The sequence below is a fragment of the Manis javanica genome, chromosome 1 (genome assembly GCF_040802235.1).
Source record: "Manis javanica isolate MJ-LG chromosome 1, MJ_LKY, whole genome shotgun sequence".
Taxonomy (NCBI): Eukaryota; Metazoa; Chordata; class Mammalia; order Pholidota; family Manidae; genus Manis; species Manis javanica.
The window spans coordinates 24,460,322-24,481,932 of NC_133156.1; the positions used below are offsets into that span (position 1 = coordinate 24,460,322).

The 21,611-nt window shown below is 39.0% G+C and overlaps 2 pseudogenes; both read right to left on the reverse strand.

The window, feature by feature from the left end:
- Positions 1 to 3,074: 3,074 nt before the first annotated feature.
- Positions 3,075 to 3,882, reverse strand: LOC140843190 (olfactory receptor-like protein OLF4; annotated as a pseudogene).
- An 11,208-nt stretch (positions 3,883 to 15,090) lies between these two features.
- LOC108402726 (olfactory receptor 7A10-like) lies at positions 15,091 to 16,033 on the reverse strand (annotated as a pseudogene).
- Positions 16,034 to 21,611: the final 5,578 nt, after the last annotated feature.

Here is a 21,611-nt window from a genome sequence, read left to right on the forward strand (position 1 = left end):
AAAGTGATACACACATTTTCCAAAAAAACCTCTTGTTTTTGAGGAAATTGAGTCTTAGCCTCTCAATTAATTCATTTTGCTTCCTTTGGGCAGAGGAATTTTGTGCTGAAATCTAGTCTACTAGGTAAAAGAGAAAACCTAAAGTCAATTAGGAGATTGTCCTACATTCTCTGACCCAGTGAATTAACATTGCGTCTTTGTGTTTAAGTGCTTCATCTTTTAATTTCATGTTAATTATTCATTCTTTTAATTTCTATCATATCCAACTTTCCCGTAAATTTAGTTTCAACATAAAATATGGGATTATTGACTCTTTGTGTGTGTATATTTGTGTGAATGTGTTTATTGAAAGAAAATCATGTACAAATGCATCCACATATGCTCCTTTCCCATGAAAGAATTCTTGGATTTAAGAAGTATTTCCTAACATGTCACTTATTCCTAACATTCAAATGAATTAAATTTATATCTCACATAACCATCAGCAATAAGAAAACAGAGGCAGGGTGATTACATTTGCTTTCATTGTATAACCAATTAAAAAGATTTTGTGTTCTTTCTTGAATAATATATAAATGGATGCATGCAATATGTACTATTAATTTTTGTATGGTCTTTTAAATCAGCAATTCTACATTTTAACTATGTGCAGCTTCTTGTACACATTATAACTCAATAAATTATATTTTTAAAAAGATTAGCGATGCATGTCTCAAGGTAAGATCTAGATCACTGCAAAGACGGAAGATTTTACTACTTTAAGCTATTCAAGTCCAAAAATGGAAGCAAGTGTTGGAGTGAGTAATTAGAGAGGGTATTTAGAGATGGCATCATATAGTTTCAAAGAAAGAGGTGCCTTCACTGCTGATTAAACTGGAAGACAAGATAACCCAGTCACATTCATCAGGGGTTGATCATATGTCTTCTAACTGGGTAGAAAGCAAAGTGCCTGGATATAAAAATAATAGGTTTAAATCAAGGCCATTCACATTTGGTAAACTCATTTTTAAAAACAATATTAACCTACATATTACATAAATTTGTTCAAGGCAGGGGTGTGCTACAGCCTCTCACAGCAAGCCACAGAAACACAATGAGGAGACTCAGAGAAGATTGCAGACTCATAAGTGAGCAGAGATCAGAACAACTCCCCATCATATAACTCCACTAGACAATAAAGACATCATAATAACCACTTGATTTAAGATAGCTTCTTATAGAGCAATAGCTGATATAATAATCAAAGAAAATAGCACTAATGAAAATTAAAATCGCCAGCACCTTCCTTCCTTTGGTATATGCCTGGTATTTGGGGACAGCATTCATTCATAGTTTTCCTCTCATTCAAATTTATTTTAGATAACTGTCTGAACAAAGGACCAAACTGAGGTTTCATTCCAGGGAAACTTAAAGAAGTAGGAAGGGTGTGCATGCTTGTGGGGAAATGTTGGCGCCCCTGAATCACACAGCCAGGCAAGGATTCAAGCTCTGGCGAATCACCCTTTGATCATGAAGAGCCGACCCCTGAGCACGTGGGGGTGCGGACTGGCTGACCTGACGCCGTTCACTCGCGGCTCCTGTAGAGGTGATGACTAAATCCTAAAGGGAGAGTTACTTCATTTAGAACAATAGAGGAATCCTAACTGCAGGCACCACTGGAATTTTCAGGGAGAAACAGAAAGGCAATTAATTAAAAAAATTCGTGAGTATTTATTCACCACAATGCATAAAGCCCCTTTTGCAAGTACACCAATTTTCCCTACTTTAATGAACAGATGCACAATATGAAGAAGTATTTTGAATGCTAATAAACTGAGTATTAAAATATTATTTCCTCATATTAAAAGTCATCTTTGACTCTAAGCCCATATTATGTTAATCTATTTTTCAATTTACCTCTTTTAACCTACAGGGAGACAATATTTGATAATCAATTTTGCTAGTGCCTATCATAGATATTCTGAGCACTGAGTTTATGAGTATGAAACCAGAAAACCAGGTATAAAACATAGTGTGTTTAAAGTAAATGCCTGATATTAAATGTTTTGTCTTAATTTCCAAGGCGTGTGTTTCAGACATCCATCTAAAATTGCCATATTGCCAGCTGTAGGACACAGCTAGTGAATAAGCACCCAGGCTGCCCCTCTTTTAAGGAGGCCCCGAGATATGTGGATAACAGACTGCGTGAGTGCCCCTGCTCTTCCCTTCCCCTGACCCTACTTCCTGCTCTTATGTTTCAAACGTGCCCATAAAGAATAAATCCCTGAAGCCCTAACCTCCTGCCACTGGACCCCAATAAATGCAGAGCCCCCAGCAGTGGTCATGCTCTCTCTCTGTCTCTGTACCCAAGCTCTCCCTGTGTGGCCCTCAGGAGTGCTGAAGACCCTCCAGTATGTGTGTGTAATACACCTAGTTTTTCCAGTTTCTTGATGGTTGTTGCAATAGTAATAAGAATCACAAGGGTGGGGCCTGCAACACAGTCTTCAGCAAGAAAAATCAGCAGTTACGATTCAGACAAGGACCCTAGGGGTTCCTAGACTATAGCATCACTCTCAATAGGCTGGGACTTAGATGAAACAATGATAAAGACCACATTTCCAGTGAAAGAAATGAAGACATACATATAGAGAGAATGATAGACACAGCGTTGAAACTGTGCTTTCAGACTTTCTTCTGGAATGAATTATGCAAATAGAATTAGTCTAGCAAAATTTTTTTCTATGTAAGTAATGTGACTCAACTATTTTATCCATAAAACAAGAACAAATTGCTTACAATGAATGATGTATGTCATTGGAGAAGATATTAGTAAGAAACCCATGTTGCCCATGAAAGAGCAACTTCCAGATATTTCTGATCAGTTTTGAGAAAACCTTTGTGAATGTAGGAAAAAGCACCAAGAGAAAACTGTCTAGGCAACAGAGCAGAAAGAGTAATAAAGTGGTCACTTAAATTGTACAGAGGAGTTAAATTCAAACAAAAGGAAATACCAGAAAGTACACAGAAAGCAATCTCATTAAAGCATCACAATTTTGGAGTGGGAGGCTGTGAGCCCTGCATTCCTGGGCGTCTCCTCAGTCCAGCGCAGTTGGCTCCTTCATACCTGCTGGCCTAACAAGTCTTTCCAGAGCCATTTTTATGTCTTTGTTCCTGGGACTGTAGATGAAGGGGTTCAGCATGGGCATGACCATGGTGAGCATCACTGAGGCTGCTGCACTTGTGTATCCAGCAGAGGTGAGGTACACTCCTAGGCTTGTACAATAAAATAAGGAGACAATGGAGAGGTGAGAGGCACAGGTGGAAAATGCTTTATACTTCCCCTGGGCTGATGAGATTCCACGTATAGAGGATACTATCTTAGAGTAAGAGCAACGGGTCCCAGTGAGGGGACCACCAGCCCGCAGTGTAGCTGCGAAATACATCAAAAGGTTATTAAAGAAACGGTCAGAACAGGCGAGTTGAATCACCTGGTTGAGTTCACAGAAAAAGTGTGGAATTTCTACACATGTACAGAAGGAAAGTTAGATATCATTAGGCTGTGTAACAAGGAATGCAGGGCACTCATGATCCAGGGCACAGAGCCAGGGATTCATGAGGACCGTGGAGGGCAGGGGGTGACAGATGGCCACATACCAGTCACAGGCCATCACAGTCAGGAGGAAGTTGCCCAACTCTACAAAAAGTAGTAAAAATACATCTGGCTTATGCCTGTTTGCTTTTAGTCTGAATGCTCCCCAGAATGTTTGAGATGGTGGTGGAGGTGAAGCAGATGTCCACAAAGGACAGGTCAGAGAGGAAGAAGTACATGGGTGTGTGCAGGTGGGAGTCTGAGCTGACAGCCAGGATGAGGAGCAGGTTCCCAAACACAGTGATCAGGTACATGGAGAGGAAAAGCCCAAATATGACTGGCTGACATTCTGGTTCCTCTGAAAATACAAGAAGAATGAATACTGAAATCTGTGTATCATTTCTTGGTTCCATGTGGTTGGACTGAATACCAGAAGAGAGGAAAAACCATTAATTGTCACATACACAGCATTACTCACATAGATGGACAGCTACAGTTTACATTTTGCAAGCAAGAAATTAATTTCAGTATGCTGTGTATGGATCTATGCCCTTATGTGTTCTCCAATTTCATCTCTGATTAGGCATTTTATTCCATTCTTGGCATTTTCACTAAGAGGTCATATCTTCTACAGTTTTATTGAGAATATATTTCATGCATTTGAAGATGATATATCGGGTCATATATGTTCCAGCCACCATCTAAGCTGTGATTACAGGGTGCTGAGAAACAGAAGTCCCTACAAGACAATGATGGTTAAAAATATAAACAAATAAAACTATTATGTAACATGTAAAGTGGTGGCAAGTGCTTTGAAGAAAATTCGAACAGAGACCTCAGGGCAAGATGGTAGGAGAACGAGTTTACGGGGAAGTGTGTGCCTGGCAGAGGGAAAATGGTCACTGCAAAGACTGAATATTTTACTACTTTCAGCTATTCCAGTCCAAAAAGGGAAGCAAGTGTTATAGTAATCAGAGAGGGTGATTAGAGATGGCATTAGACAGCATCAAAGGAAGAAGTGGCTTTGTTGCTGGTGAAACTTTAAGACAAAGGGAGTCACTCACCCACACTGTATACCTCTTGTTCTTATAAATCTGGTTGCAAAGGCATCTTGTGAATTGAAGTAGGTCTTAATGCCATGTGTTATTTGAGTTGTGGCCTCTGTGTTACAGAGGCCACATTGGAACACATGAGCTCATGTACCCTGCTCTGAGGACTACTTTCACTCCACAAGGCACAGACATACAGATACACATGCACACACACACACACACACACACACTCCGTGGCAGCCTGAGTCGTGCCTCTTGCCATGCCTTTCTCACCTCCAGCCCCAGTGATTAAGCTAGGAGTGGATATCACTCAAGCTGGACAGATCAGTGACAATTCCTACAAAGAGTGTTGAAAAGGGACCTAAAATGCCAATTAATAGGCTTCCTGTGGCCAAATAAAATTGAGGAACCAGGTTGGTATGTGCATTTTATTCCCCAGATAAAAAGAAAATTTAAAAATTTGTTCAATATAGGAGGAGAGAGAAAGGAAGAAGGAGGAAGAGAATGAGAGAGAAAAATGAAGTGGACAAGAGTCGGTGGAAAGGTGTGATGGGTCAGGGGTCTCCGAAAGAGTGCCAGGGGGAGAGAGCATCCTTGGTTCTGGCAGCATTCCAACTCTTATTACAATCTCCTACATAGTCAGAAAAAATAATAAAGAAGCAAAAATAAATTTGGTCAATTTAGACAAAGTAGTGCTACCTTCATGGTGACAATCACGTACAGATTGAAATTTCCAAGACAAAAACTTGCTGAGGGAATAAACCAACACTTCACCAAAGGAACAAATTAGACATGTTACTTATGAGACAGTGGAAGACTTGAATTTTCTATGCCTATTCCATATTTATTTGAGCAATTGGCTTTTATATGTTCTCATGGGGGGTAAGACAAGCCCCTTTCTCACTTTTCTTATAAGGTATCTTATTTTTACTGGGTGTTTTGTTTAGATCTCTTTTTTTGGCATGATTTTTAAAATTAAGATATCATTAATATACAATCTTTTAAAGGTTTCACCCGAGCAGCACTGTGGTTCTTACATTCACCCATATTATCAAGTTCTCTCACCCCCACACCTCACTGCAGTCACTATCCATCAGGTTTTGATCTCTTTTTTAACAAATGCAAAAAGCACACTAATCCTGGTGCCACTGTTTGCACCACAGGCAAAATCCTCTCAAGGACATACTCTATAAAATTCTGCATGCCCCATGGCACTCCATTTGTTAATCCAGAGTAATTTAAGATTCATACCTGAGGATATTATCTAATACACACACTTATTGCATTGTGCTGTGAATTTGCCATTAAATGTAACACCAAAGGAACAAGGTTTTCACATGCAATGTTCACTGTACTTTTTAAAAATGGTATATAAATATAAGTGCACTTGAAAAGAAACACTTTTAAGAAGATGAGGAGTTACAACATCAGACAATGGTAGAGACATGAGACTGCTTAATTAGAGTGGTGGTTTCATACAACTGTGTTAAGTAAACATTATTAAACTAAAATAAAAATAATTTAATTATATCAAGATGGATAAAAAAATGCCTGGTTAAATTTACCAAGACTTGAAAATAAAAAAATGTGACAGAAAGATATTTAAAATGCTGGAGGAAGCAGTGTCTAAGTTATAGTTTCATCTTACATGAAGATATGGTATTCAAATATGTTCAGAAAGGACAAAGGTGATCTTTCTTCAGATGTCAGTAAAAATGCCTTTTAGATGATGGGAAAAGATTATGTAATATTAGAAAAAGTTCTAATCACAAAATTCCAAAAGGAATAATCAGGAACAATGTGCCATATTTTTACAAATCAACAGAGATGTGAAATCAAGTTAGAAACATGTTGTTTATTAGCATTAAATATACCAAAGAACGTTTCTTTTCATTTTTCTTTATAAGAAGTATTTGCAAGTGAAGAATATTAAAATGACAACTAAATTTTTCAGTAAGAAAAATAAAAAATAAAACATCAATGGAGAGAATATATATGACTGAGTGATAGATGTGACCCCACACAACTAATACACACTCACAATTCCCTACATACACAAATATTCATACCTAAGAGAACTCGGTGGCAAATGCAAAGTTGTTGGGAAAAAACATCCATTTCCTTGTTTGGAAGAAGGCAGCCAAAACAGGAATAAAAACACTCTGATACCACTATACACATGGAAAGAGCTTGTACAGACAATTGACAATGCAGAAACAAATGAATACCTACCTCACAAATGAATTCATCATCGTAGCTAATGAAGTCATTACAAAGTAAATCTAGCGTGCCACATTTTTACAAATCAAATCGAATTTCCTCCAGTGAATATCCAGAGTAAAAGATGCTGTAAAATGCATGTCTCATGAACTGATGTTGCAAGTTGGGATTTGCAAACAATGCACTGGTCTGGATCTATCTAATCAATATAGGAACATTCTTGAATATGCCCCATTTAATTTTATTTATTTATTTTTTAATTTTGGTGTCATTAATATACAATTACATTAGGAAAATTATGTTTACTAGGCTCCCCCCTTCACCAAGTCCCCCCAACAAACCCCATTACAGTCACTGTCCATTAGCGTAGTAACATGCTGTAGAGTCACTACTTGCCTTCTCTGTGTTGCACAGCCATCCATATCCCCCACCCCACATTATAAATGCTAATCATAATGCCCCCTGTCTTTTTTCCCCCCCTTATCCCTCCCTTCGCACTCAGCCTCCCCAGTCCCTTTCCCTTTGGTAACTGTTAGTCCATTCTTGGATTCTGTGATTCTGCTGCTGCTTTGTTCCTTCAGTTTTTTCTTTGTTCTTATACTCCACAGATGAGTGAAATCATTTGGTACTTGTCTTTCTCCGCCTGACTTACTTCACTGAGCATAATACCCTCTAGCTCCATTCATGTTGTTGTAAATGGTAGGATCTGTTTTCTTCTTATGGCTGAATAATATTCCATTGTGTATATGTACCACATCTTCTTTATCCATTCATCTACTGATGGACACTTAGGTGCTTCCATTTCTTGGCTATTGTAAATAGTACTGTGATAAACATAGGGGGACATCTGGCTTTTACAAACTGGGCTGCTGCATTCTTAGGGTAAATTCCTAGAAGTGAAATTCCTGGGTCAAATGGTATTGCTATTTTGAGCTTTTTGAGGAACCTCCATACTGCTTTCCAAAATGGTTGAACTAATTTACCTTCCACCCAGCAGTGTAGGAGGGTTCCCCTTTCTCCAAAACCTCGCCAACATTTGTTGTTGTTTGTCTTTTCGATGATGGTGATCCTTACTGGTGTGAGGTGCTATCTCATTGTGGTTTTAATTTGCATTTCTCTGATACCTAGCAATGTGGAGCATCTTTTCATGTGCCTGTTGGCCATATGAATTTCTTCTTTGGAGAACTGTCTATTCAGCTCCTCTGCCCATTTTTTATTGGATTATTTGCTTTTTGTTTGTTGAGGTATGTGAGCTCTTTATATATTTTGGATGTCAACCCTTTAACGGATCTGTCATTTATGAATATGTTCTCCCATACTGTACAATACCTTTTTGTTCTATTGATGGTGTCCTTTGCTGTACAGAAGCTTTTTAGCTTGATATAGTCCCCTTGTTCATTTTTGCCTTTGTTTCCCTTGCCTGGGTAGATATGATAATGAAGAAGTCACTCATGTTTATGTCCAAGAGATTTTAGCCCATGTTTTTTTCTAAGAGTTTTATGGTTTCATGATTTACATTCAGGTCTTTGATCCATTTTGAATTTACTTTTGTGTATGGGGTTAGACAGTGATCCAGTTTCATTCTCTTACATGTAGCTGTCCAGTTTTGCTAGCACCATCTTTTGAAGAGACTGTCCTTTCCCCATTGTATGTCTCTGGCTCCTTTATCATATATTAATTGGCTATATATGTTTGGGTTAATGTCTGGAGTCTCTATTCTGTTCCACTGGTCTGTGGCTCTGTTCTTGTGCCAATACCAAATTGTCTTGATCATTGTGGCTTTGTAGTAGAGCTTGAAGTTGGGGAGTGAGACCCCCCTACTTTATTCTTCCTTCTCAGGATTGCTTTGGCTATTCGGGGTCTTTGGCAGTTCCATGTGAATTTTTGAACTATTTGTTCCAGTTCATTGAAGAATGCTGTTGGTAATTTGATAGGGATTGCATTGAATCTGTATATTGCTTTGGGCAGGATGGCCATTTTGACGTTATTAATTCTTCCCAGCCAAGAGCATGGGATGAGTTTCCATTTGTTAGTGTCCTCTTTAATTTCTCTTAAGAGTGTCTTGTAGTTTTCAGGTTATAGGTCTTTCACGTCCTTGTTTAGGTTTACTCCTAGGTATTTTATTCTTTTTGATGCTATTGTGAATGGAATTGTTTTCCTGATTTCTCTTTCTATTGGTTCATTGTTAGTGTATACGAAAGCTACAGATTTCTGTGTGTTAATTTTGTATCCTGCAACTATGCAGAATTCCGATATTAGTTCTAGTAGTTTTGCAGTGGAAGCTTTAGGGTTTTTTTATGTACAATATCATGTCATCTGCAAATAGTGACAGTTTGACTTCTTTACCAATCTGGACTCCTTGTATTTCTTTGTTTTGTCCAATTGCTATGACTAGGACCTCCAGTACTATGTTGAATAACAGTGGGGAGAGTGGGCATTCCTGTCACAGAGGAAAAGCTTTCATACTATCGCTGTTCAGTATGATGTTAGCTGTGGGTTTATCATATATGGCCTTTATTATGTTGAGGTAGTTGCCTTCTGTGGCCATTTTGTTGAGAGTTTTTATCATGAATGGATGTTGAATTTTGTCAAATGCCTTTTCAGCATCTATGGAGATGACCATATGGTTTTTGTCTTTCTTTTTGTTGATGTGGTGGATGATGTTGATGGATTTTCGAATGTTGTATCATCCTTGCATCCCTGGGATGAATCCCACTTGGTCATGGTGTATGATCCTCTTGATGTAGTTTTGGATTCTGTTTGCTAATGTTTTGTTGAGTATTTTTGCATCTACGTTCATCAGGGATATTGATCTGTATTTTTCTATTTGGGTGGGATCTTTGCCTGGTTTTGGTATTAGGGTGATGTTGGCTTCATAGAATGAGTTTGGGAGTATTCCCTCCTCTGCTATTTTTTGGAAAACTTTAAGGAGAATGGGTGTTATGTCTTCTCTGTATGTCTGATAAAATTCTGAAGTAAATCCATCTGACCCGGGGGTTTTGTTCTTGGGGTGTTTTTTGATTATCAATTCAATTTCGTTGCTGGTAATTGGTCTGTTTAGATTTTCTGTTCCTTAATGGGTCAGTCTTGGAAGGTTCTATTTTTCTAAGAAGTTGTCCATTTCTCCTAGGTTTTCCAGCTTGTTGGCATATAGGTTTTCATAGTACTCTCTAATTATTCTTTGTATTTCTGTGGGTTCCATTATGATTTTTCCTTTCTCGTTTCTGATTCTGTTGATGTGTGTTGACTCTCTTTACCTCTTAATAGGTCTGGCTAGAGGCTTATCTATTTTGTTTATTTCCTCAAAGAACCAGCTCTTGCTTTCATTGATTTTTGCTATTGTTTTATTCTTCTCAATTTTATTTATTTCTTCTCTGATCTTTATTATGTCCCTCCTTCTGCTGACCTTAGGCCTCATTTGTTCTTCTTTTTCCAATTTTGATAATTGTGACATTAGACTATTCATTTGGGATTGTTCTTCCATCCTTAAATATGCCTGGATTGCTATATACTTTCCTCCTAAGACTGCTTTTGCTGTGTCCTACAGAAGTTGGGGCTTTGTGTTGTTGTTGCCTTTTGTTTCCATATATTGCTGGATCTCCATTTTAATTTGGTCATTGATCCATTGATTATTTAGGAGCATGTTGTTAAGCCTCCATGTGTTTGTGGTCCTTTTTGATTTCTTTGTACAGTTTATTTCTACTTTTATTCCTTTGTGGTATGAAAAGTTGGTTGGTAGGATTTCAGTCTTTTGGAATTTACTGAGGTTCTTTTTGTGGTCTAGTATGTGGTCTATTCTGGAGAATGTTCCATGTGCACTTGAGAATTCATATTTTATCCTGCTAGGTTCTGCGGTGGGGGAGCGTTCAGGTCCCGCCTGGCTGTGGCTTGTATCTTACCCCCTTCGTCTGATGTTGAGTTCTCACAGATGTAGATGTATCCTGGCTGTTGTACTGCATCCACTGGTGTCTCTTTTAGGAATAGTTGTATTTATTGTATTTTCATAAATATATGTTTTGGGGAGGAGATTTCCTCTGAACTACTCATGCCGCAATCTTCCCATGATCCCCCTCCTTCATATTTAAATGATAATCATGCTGGATTCAGTATTCTTGGTTCTAGGCCCTTCTGTTTTATTGCATTAAATATATCATGCCATTCTCTTCTGGCCTGTAAGGTTTCTGTTGAGAAGTCTGTTGATATCCTGATGGGTTTTCCTTTGTAGTTGATCTTTTCTCTCTCTGACTGCCTTTAATACCCTGTCTTTGTCCTTGATCTTTGCCATTTTAATTATTATGTGTCTTGGTGTTATCCTCCTTGGGTCCCTTGTTTTGGGAGTTCTGTGTGCTTCCATGGTCAGAGCGACTATTTCCTCCCCTAGTTTAGGGAAGTTTACAGAAATTATTTATTCAAATACACTTTCTATCCCTTTTTCTCTCTCTTCTTCTTCTGGTACCCCTATAATGTGGATATTGTTCCGTTTGGATTGGTCACACATTTCTCTTAATATTCTTTCATTCCTGGAGATCTTTCTATCTCTCTCCACATCAGCTTCTCTGCATTACTCTTCTTGGTTTTCTATGTCATTACCAGCCTCATGCAACTCATCCATTCTGCTTTTAAGTCCTTCCAGAGATTGTTTTATTTCTGTAATCTCTCTCCATACTTTGTCCATTAGCTCTTGCATTTTTCTCTGCATCTCCTTCAGTATGGTTATAACCTTTATTTTGAATTCTTTTTCAGGAATATTGGTTAAATCTATCTCCCCATTTTACCTCTCAGGTGATGTCTGGGTTATTCTTGTCTGTATCAAGTTGTTCTGCATTTTCATGGTGGTAGAGGTAGTCGTAGGCAGTTGTCGCATGTGTCAGCTGGCAGAACAAAATCCCTTTCTGTTTGCCTGTCGCCTTCCCTTCCTATGAGAATGGTGACCCCTAGTGGCTTGTGCTCTGTAGCTGTGCGCCGATGGGGCCTCTGAGCTGGCCCAGGAATCTGCGGAGGAGGTTCCTCATGGCTGCTGCAGGCCTGGCCAATCTCAGGCTGCTACTCTGCTATGGTGGGGCCGCACTGGAGGGGGAATGGGTGGGAGGCTGTTTATCACCATGAGGGGCCTAAGAACTGTGCTGTCACCCCGGGGGTTAGGGTGCCTGTAGTTCCTCAGGATTGCCAGCTTCTGGGCTAAGTGTGCCAGGACACTTCTGTCCAGCTGTGAGGCTCCTGCATCTTTAATACTTTCAAAAAGCACTCACTTTTCTTTTGTCCCAGGGACACTGGCTGTGGGAACCCACTTGCATTTTTTACTGTTCCATTTTCCTAGTGTCCAGCTCACCACGCACTGTCTTTGCCTCTGGTGCGGATGACTAGGGCTGGGTATTTAGCAGTCTTGGGCTCCCTCTCTCTCCCTGCTCTGACTCCTCTCCTCCCACCGGGAAGCTGGGGTGGGGGGCGTCCTCAGGTCCCGCCAGGCTGTGGCTTGTATCTTATCCCCTTTGTGAGGCACTGAGTTCTTGCAGGTGTAGATATAGCCTGGCTGTTATACTGTACTTTCTGGTCTCTCTTTTAGGAATAGTTGTATATGTTGTATTTTGAAAAATATATATGGCTTTGGGAGGAGGTTTCCACTGCACTACTCATGCTGCCATCTTGGCTCCTCCTATTGAATATGATCCATTTTAAAAATAAAAAGACAAATGCCCTCATTTCACTTGACACCCCTCCAAACTTCATCATTGTTTTCCTAGTCTAACTGTAAAAGACCTCGGATTTGTTCTATTTTTATTGAAAGCACCTTATGCCTCCTCTTTCTTCTGCTAAGTGGGCTTCCATCACTTGTCAACAATTATCCATGCATTGCTGAATTCAGTGTTCACCTTTCTTCTTAGCATCATAAATAAATTGGTTAGTTAATGTAAGTGAACACCTGTAGAGATCTCCAGGCTCTGGGCCACACTGGTGGCTGTCATCGTCCTCAGGTATACATGCTTGCTTTTGATCCTCTCTGACCCTTTCCTTCATTAGCTACTGGGCTCTTGGACACACCTGGTTGGGAATGCTGAGAACAAGGGCTCCAGGTGGAATTCCAAATTTCTTCTGGGTGGTAGAAGATGAAACTGAAGCTCTCTCCCAGTAAGATAGCAGGAAGGCATGAAGCATCCATCCCAGAGCCTAATTTAAAATTTAAAAGCAACAACTAGATCCTGTCTGGCCCAAGGTGGCACATGCTGATCACAGCTCCCTGTCTGCTCATTAGGCACATTTCCCTCATGTTACTCCAGCCTCTAAGCACATGATTTCCCTGTGGGACACTGGTCTGGACGTAAAGGAAAGTTTTCTTAGAGATTCTGGGTTCTCAATAGACCAGTTTAAAATCAAGTAAATCCAGTTTTGATTCGTTTTTCCTCATGATCTCTGCTGGCTTCCAGAGGTCTAAGCTGCAGGTACCATATCCCAAAATTGATTTAAATTTTTTGGAAATTTTAAGACTGAGCACCCTGCCTGAATTTGTTCCCTTTAATCTTCAAAATATTAATGTGTGGAGACACAGCCCCTGATATCTACAGAAAATTGCTATTTTCCATTGCAACAAGGGGGATAACTAAATTCCTTTGTTATAAATCTTGAGCCTTACACTGACTGCTTGATACCTTTGCTAAAACTATGAGGGATATTTACTTATACCACCTGATTATAGTTGTCATTTGGGCCCTCATTCTGAAGTATTTAGAATAATAGCCATGTGAAATATATTTAAAATTCTTTTTCACTATAACCTCAACTTGAAATATAGTAAACAGATTCCTCCCTGGAGCGTCCAGAAGGAGCCTGGCCTGTTAATACCTTGCTTTTCACTCAGAGAAACCTACTTTGGGATTCTGAGCTCCAGAATTATAGAAGCATAAATGTTCCTGTTTTAAATCACTAGTGTGGTGATTTTACATTAGATTAGAAATTGGATACAAACATTTTTCCAATGTGATTTTGTTCAGGAGACTTAGATAATGCTTGCCAGTTCATTCATTTAGCATCCCCTGGGTAAAGGCATTTTATGTCATCGTACCACCTTATCAAAGGAAGAAATTAAAATCAATTAGGAGATATTATTTATCTCGTAGAGAACTTCTCTTTACATAAATGTAAATGCCTTCAGAGTTTGATGTTTTGAGGTATTAAGTGAGGAAAAGTAACTCATCTTTTAAGTTACGTCTACTATTTAATTCAAATATTTGTATCTAAATGTCTACATTCTTTTAATTTCATGTTCCTTCAAGTATTCTTTTCATATCTATCCTTTTCAACTTTCTCTTGTTACTTCTGGCATAAAACATGAGACTGTAAATGTGTCTCATGTTTGTGTACCTATATGTGTATATGTTCATTTGAAATAAAAATGTATACAAATAAACATACACATGTGCATACATACACCTCTGAATGATATATTTGGCCTCAAAAAATATGTCCATTTCATTTATTTCTTGCAACATTTACCTGAAGTTATATTTACTCTCCCATATTATCTTCAAAATAAGGAATTTGAGGTACAGGGAGCTTCAATTTTTAACAATTATTCTAAAAAACCCTGACAAATTCTACACTTTGTTGTCTGATACACAAATAGGAATATGCCATATGTACTATAATTTTTGTATGGCTTCCTTAAATCAACATACTGTACATTTGAAATACATGCAGTTTATAATATGCAATTATACTCCAATACATTAGTTATAAGGGAAAATATCTAGTGGTGCATTAATTGATGTGAGCTCTAGAGCACAGGTAGCAGATTCATGCTGAGCAGGAGCTATCCCTTTAACCTGGAGAATGCAAAATGTCATCAAGGAAGCCTTGGTCATCATGTGTAGTTTATTCAATTGGGGTAGTACAACTCATGAGGATTCTTTTAGTAAAGCAAATGAAAAATTGTTTCATATGATGTTCACCTGTGAAAAATTATTTGAAAAACTCCATGTCTTATTAGATAAATGGGAACTACAAGATATTTTGGGTATATGATTGGGAGGAAATGTGAGAAAGTAAGAAAACAACACAGGAAAGGCTATAGGATATCAGAGAGAGCAGAAAGCTAATAAATTGAGTTACATAAAGAGTAAATGAGTTGAAGTCAAAGAAATGGAAATTCATGAAATAAATAGAAAGGATAATACAATACTATATTTCACAGATCAAATAATCACACTTTTTGACTCCGAGGCATTGACATCAGCATTCACGGGCACTTCTTCAGTCCTAGGACATCTGGCCCTTTGTTTCCTCCACAAAGGATCTTTTCAGAGCCCTCTTTATGTATTTGTTCCTGACTCTGTAGCTAATGGGGTTCAGCATGGGTGTGACCACAGTGTACATCACCGAGGCTGCTGCACTTGAGTGTGAGATGTGCATATCAGCAGAAGTAACAAACATGCCTAGGATTGTATTATAAAATAAGGAGATAATAGATATGTGAGATTCACATGTGGAATATGCTTTATGCTTTCCCAAGCTGATGAGATTCCACATAGAGGAAACTAGCTTAGAGTAAGAGTAAAGGATCCCAGTGAGGGAAGCACCAGCCAAGAGCCCAGCCATCAGATACACCACCATGTAATTAAGAGAGGTGCCAGAACAGGCAAGTAGGACCACTTAACTGAGTTCACACACAAAAAATGGTAGATTTCCAAGACTGTGCAGAGGGCAGTCATGACATCAATAAACTCAGTAGCAAGGAATTCAGGACACTTATGATCCAGGACACCAGAACCAGCAGTCTGCAGAGCTGGGGGTCCATGATGAACATGTAATGCAGGCGGTAGCAGATGGCCACATACTGGTCATAGATTATTACAGCCAGAAGGAAGTTGTCCAAAATCCCAAAGATTATGGAAAAACACATCTGGCTGATGCATTCTTCATAGGTTATGACTTTTCTTTTGTTCTGTATTTTCACCAACATCTTGGGGATGGTGGTGGAGGTGAAGCACATGTCCACAAAGGACAGGTTGGAGAGGAAGAAGTACACGGGTGTGTGCAGGTGGGAGTCTGAGCTGACAGCCAGGATGAGGAGCAGGTTCCCAAACACAATGATCAGGTACATGGACAGGAAAAACCCAAATAGGAGGGGCTGCTGTTGCAGTTCACTTGAAAATCCCAGAAGAAGAAACTCTGAAAATCCTGTAAGGTTCCTTTGGTCCATGTGTGGGAGGTGCTTACCAAGATACAGAAATATAAATGACAAATTTTCACACAATCAAGCATTAGTGATGTAGCATAAATACTACCATTTCTATTTTAGAGTCAAGAAAATAACTCCAATGTATGTTGAGGTCTAGTCCCATTGAGAACATCCCTGGTGCCATTTCTCAGTGGGATTTCTTTTCCTACTTTTGGCCTGTTGCTCAAGCAGAATGTATGCTACTGTTTGATTGGGAATAGTTTTCATTTATTTGATAAGTACGTATTGAATGTAGATAAAGTTCTAGGGTCTGTCTTGGCAATGAGTATGGAGAGCTGAACACAAAAGTCCCTATAATCCAATAATAGAGAAAGAAAAAAGCAAATAAAAATAATCAAATAACATGTCCCTTCATTATAAGAGCTACGAAGAAAAAGAATGCAGGTATAAAGGACAGAGTGGGTGGGCTATTTTTTTGCTGGGTGTTCAGGCAATAACTGCAAAGAAGGTGACATGAACAGAAACCTCAAGGAAGATAGGACAGGATATGGGGGTTATCTGGAGAAGTGGCTGCCCAGCAGAGGTCCTTCCATTGCCAAGGCCCCAAGGAAGGTGCTTGTTTCAGAAAACTGAGGCTCAAAAGGCAGCCAGTGTGTGAAGGGGGACGAGCAAGAGGGAAAGTATGAAGTTGTAGTGTCAGAGGACGCTGAGGAACAAAGTGGCCAGCCTGCGAGCTACAAATCCAAACCACAAGGTGATGCCCCCTCACCCAGTCAGAATGGCCACTCTCCAAAAGACAAGAATTAACAAGTGTTAATGAGGATGTGGAGAAAGGGGGCCCTTTTGCTCTGTAGGAGGAATGTGTATTGGTGCAGCCACTATGGAGGTTCCTCCAAAGTTAAAAATAGTAATACCATGTGACCCAGGAGTTCCACTTCTGGGAGTTTACCCAGGGAAATTGAAATCATAAATACATAAAGAAACATGTACACCTACATTTATTGTATCATTATTTAAAACAGCCATTATATCAATGCATCCAAAGTGTGCATTAATAGATGAGTGCAAGTAGGAAGTGCATTAATATATACATGTGGAATATTACGAAGTTATAAAAAGTAATCTACTATGTCATAGTCCAGCGGCATCCAAGCCCTTCCCCCACCCCAGCTCACAGCAGGGAGAAAGAGAAACAGAGCAGGGAGGGGCTGAAAGCCTAGTACTGCTCAACACCCAGCCCTGGAGATCTGCTTTGGGAGCACAAACCTACACTGCATGGTGCTCTGGAGATTAGTGGGGTTGAGAAGCCAAAACAGGCAGAATACTTGGAGAGACTGAGATTCCAGCCATTTGTGGACAACAGGGATCCACACACGGCCACTCTGTGACACAGGAAAGGCAGGTATTCTGAGAGGCTTCCTAGCAGCAAGAGGGCTGCTGAAGGAGTGGAGTTTGCCTGGAGCTTGCTGCTCAGGAGAAGGGATAGGTGGACAAGGTTGTCTGGGTGCACTCTGCCCAGCAGGTTGGGAACTTTGAGGAGCTTCAGGCGATCTATCCCCCTGCCTGGCTACTCAGCTCTGAGGATCCCCACTGTGATGTGCAGCCTGCTTTTGCCTTCCTCATGGCCTGCTGGCACCAGCTCGCAAACTGGCAGTCCCTGCTATGGCATCAGGCCAGCCAGAGGGAGGCCCTGCCTATGGCAGCTAGAAACACAAAGCACAGACACTTACACCTGTGTGCTCGGCCCACTGGTTCTGACAGTGGAGACAAGCACTGCAGCCAGGAAGCAGGAAACAGCTCTTTCTTCCCCCAAGACACCAGCACTGACCCCTGTGACCCCTGAAATCACTCCAGGGGTTGAGCGACTCCACAGACTAGAGCTTCTGCTCACCAGAGGGTGCCACATAGAAATATGAAATGTAAAAGGAACCTGGTTCAAATAAAAATATCGCAAACATCCGAAAAACAGCCAAATGAAAATGAATTCACCAATCTTCCTGAAAGAGAGTTCAAAATAAAAATCATAAACATGCTCATGGAAGTACAGAAAAATATTTAAGAACTCAGGCATGAATTTAGGTCAGAGACTCAATCATTGAGAAATTCAATATCTGAAATTAAACATACAATGGAGGGATATAAAAGCAAATTAGATGTAGTAGAAGAGACAGAAAATGGAATAGAAATTAGAGAAGAGGAATACAAAGAAGCTGAGGCACAGAGAGAAAAAAGGATCTATAAGAATGAAAGAATATTGAGAGAACTGTGTGACCAATCCAAATGGAACAATATTCACATTATAGGGGTACCAGAAGAAGAGAGAGAAAAAGGGATAGAAAGTGTATTTGAAGAGGTAATTGCTGAAAACTTCAACAATCCGGGGAAGGAGATAGTCTCTCAGGCCATGGAGATCCACAGATCTCCCAACACAAGGGACCCAAGGAAGACAACACCAAGACATTTAATAATTAAAGTACGAAAGATCAAGGATAAATACAGACACATAAAAGCAGCCAGAGAGAGAAAAAAGATCACATACAAGAAAAACCCAACAGGCTATCATCAGATTTCTCAACAGAAACCTTACAGGCCAGAAGAGAGTGGCATTATACAATTAATGCAATGAAACCGAAGGGCCTCAAACCAAGAATACTCTACTTGGCAAAATTATCATTTAAATTTGAAGGAGAGATTAAACAATTTCCAGATAAGCAAAAGGTGAGAGAATTTACATCCCATGAACCACCTCTGCAGTGCATTTGGAGTGACTGCTATAGATGGATGTATTCCTAAGGCTAAATAGGTATCACTAGGTGAAACAAAACCACAGGAAAGTAAAACAATTAATTACTAAGGAGATGCAAAATCAAATCAACTACCCCCAAAGTCAATCCAGGGATAGATAAGGAGTGCAGAATATGATACCTAATATATAAAAATGGAGGAGGAAGAAAAAAGGAAGAAGAAAAGAATTTTTTGGTTGTGTTTGTAATAGCATACTGAGTTAAATTAGACTTTTAGATAGTAAGGGAATTACCCTTGAACCTTTGATATACATGAATCTAAAGCCTGCAATGGCAATAAGTACATACCTATCGATAACCACCCCAAATTTAAATGGTCTGAATGCACCAATCAAAAGACATAGAGTCACTTTGTAGATAAAATAATAAGACACAACTATATGCTGTCTACAAGTGACTCACTTCAAACCCAAATATATACACAGACTGAAAGTGAAGGGGTGGAAAAAGATATTTCATGCAACTAATAGGGGGAAAAAAAGAGTTGCAGAATTTGTATCAGACAAAATAGACTTCAAAACAAAGAAAGTAACAAGAGACAAAGAAGGACATTACATAATGATAAAAGGGACAGTCCACCAGGAGATACATATCTATGCACCCAACACAGGATCACCTACATGTGTGAAACAAATAGTAACAGAATTAAAGGGGAAAATAGAGTGCAATGCATTCATTTTCGGAGACTTCAACACACCACTCACTCCAAAGGACAGATCAGCCAGACAGAAAATAAGTAAGGAGACAGATGCACTGAACAACATATTAGAACAGATAGATCTAATGGGCATATACAGAACACTCAATCCAAAAGCAACAGGATACACATGCTTCTCAAGTGCACATGGAACATTTTCAGGAATAGATCATTTACTAGGGCATAAAAAGAACCTCAGTAAATTAAAAAAGATTGAAATTGTACCAACCAGCTTCTCAGACCACAAAGGTATGAAACTAGAAATAAATTACACAAAGAAAACAAAAAAGCCCACAAACACATGGAGGCTTAATAACATGCTCCTAAATAACCAATGGATAAATGACCAAATAAAAACAGAGAACAAGCAATATATGGAGACAACTGAAAACAATAATGCAACACTGCAAAATCTGTGGGATGCAGCACAGCCATACTAAGAGGAAAGCATATTGCAATACAGATAAACAGAATCAGACATAAGAAAGGAAAATCACTACAGACACCAAAGAAATACAAAGAATTATGAGAGGACACTATGAAAAGTTATATGCTAACAAACTGTGTAACCTAGAAGAAATGATAAATTTATAGAAAAATACAATGTAGCAAGGCTGTCCAAGGAAGAAACAGAAAATCTGAAAAGACCAATTATCAGCAACAAAACTGAATTGGTAATCACAAAACAACCTAAGAACAAGACTCTTGGACCAGATGGTTTCACTGCTAAAAATTATCAAGCATTTATTGAAGACCTAATACCCATTCTCTTTAAATTTTTCCAAAAAGTAGAAGAGGAGGGAATACTCCCAAACTCATTCTACAAGGCCAGCATCACTCTAATATGAAAACCAGACAAAGACACCACAAAAAAGACAATTACAGACCAGTATCCCTGTTGAACATAGATGCAAAAATACTCAAAAAATATTAGCAAACTGAATTCAAAAATACATCTAAAAGATCATCTATCATGATCAAGTAAGATTTATTCCAGGGATGCAATGATGGTACAACATTCAAAATTCCATCAACATCATCCAGTACATCAACAAAAAAAGGACAAAAAACACATGATCATCTCCATAGATGCTGAAAAAGCATTTGACAAAATTCAACATTCATTCTTCATAAAAACTCTCAAGAAAATGGGTATAGAGTGCAAGTATGTCAACATAATAAAGGCCATATATGACAAACCCACAACCACCATCATACTTAACAATGAGAAGCTGAAAGCTTTTCCTTTAAGATTGGGAACAAGACAAGGATGCCCACTCTCCCCACTTTAATTCAACACAATTCTGGAGGTCCTAGCCATGGCAATCAGAAAACACAGAAAAAGAAGGCATCCATATTGGCAATGAAGAAGTTAACTGTCCTTGTTTGCAGATGACCATATTGTACATAAAAAAACCCCTGAAGAATCCACTCCCAAACTACTAGATCTAATATCGGAATTCAGCAAAGTTGTGGGATGCAAAATTAATACACAGAAATCTGTTGCATTCCTATAGACTAATGATGAACTAGCAAAAAAAGAAATCAGGAAAACAATTCCATTCACAATTGCATCAAAAAGAATAAAATACCTAGGAGTAAACCCTACCAAGAAATTGAAAGACCTATACTCTGAAAACTACAAGACACTCATGAGAGAAATTATAGAGGATACCAATAAATGGAAACACATTCATTGCTCATGGATAGGAAGAATTAACATTGTCAAAATGGCCATCCTGCCTAAAACAATCTACAGATTCAAAGCAATCCCTACCAAAATACCAACAGCATTCTTCAATGAACTAAAGCAAATAGTTCTAAAATTCCTATCGAACCACAAAAGACACCAAATAACCAAAGCAATCCTGAGGAGAGAGAATAAAGTAGGGGAGATTATGATCCCTGACTTCAAGCTCTACTACAAAGCCAAAGTAATCAAGACAATTTGGTACTGGTGCAAGAATAGATCCATAGAACAAGGGAACAGACTAGTAAGCCCAGACAGAAACCCAAGAATATATGGTCAATTCATATATAATAAAGGAACCATGGATATACAATGGGGAAATGACAGCCTCTTCAACAACTGGTGTTG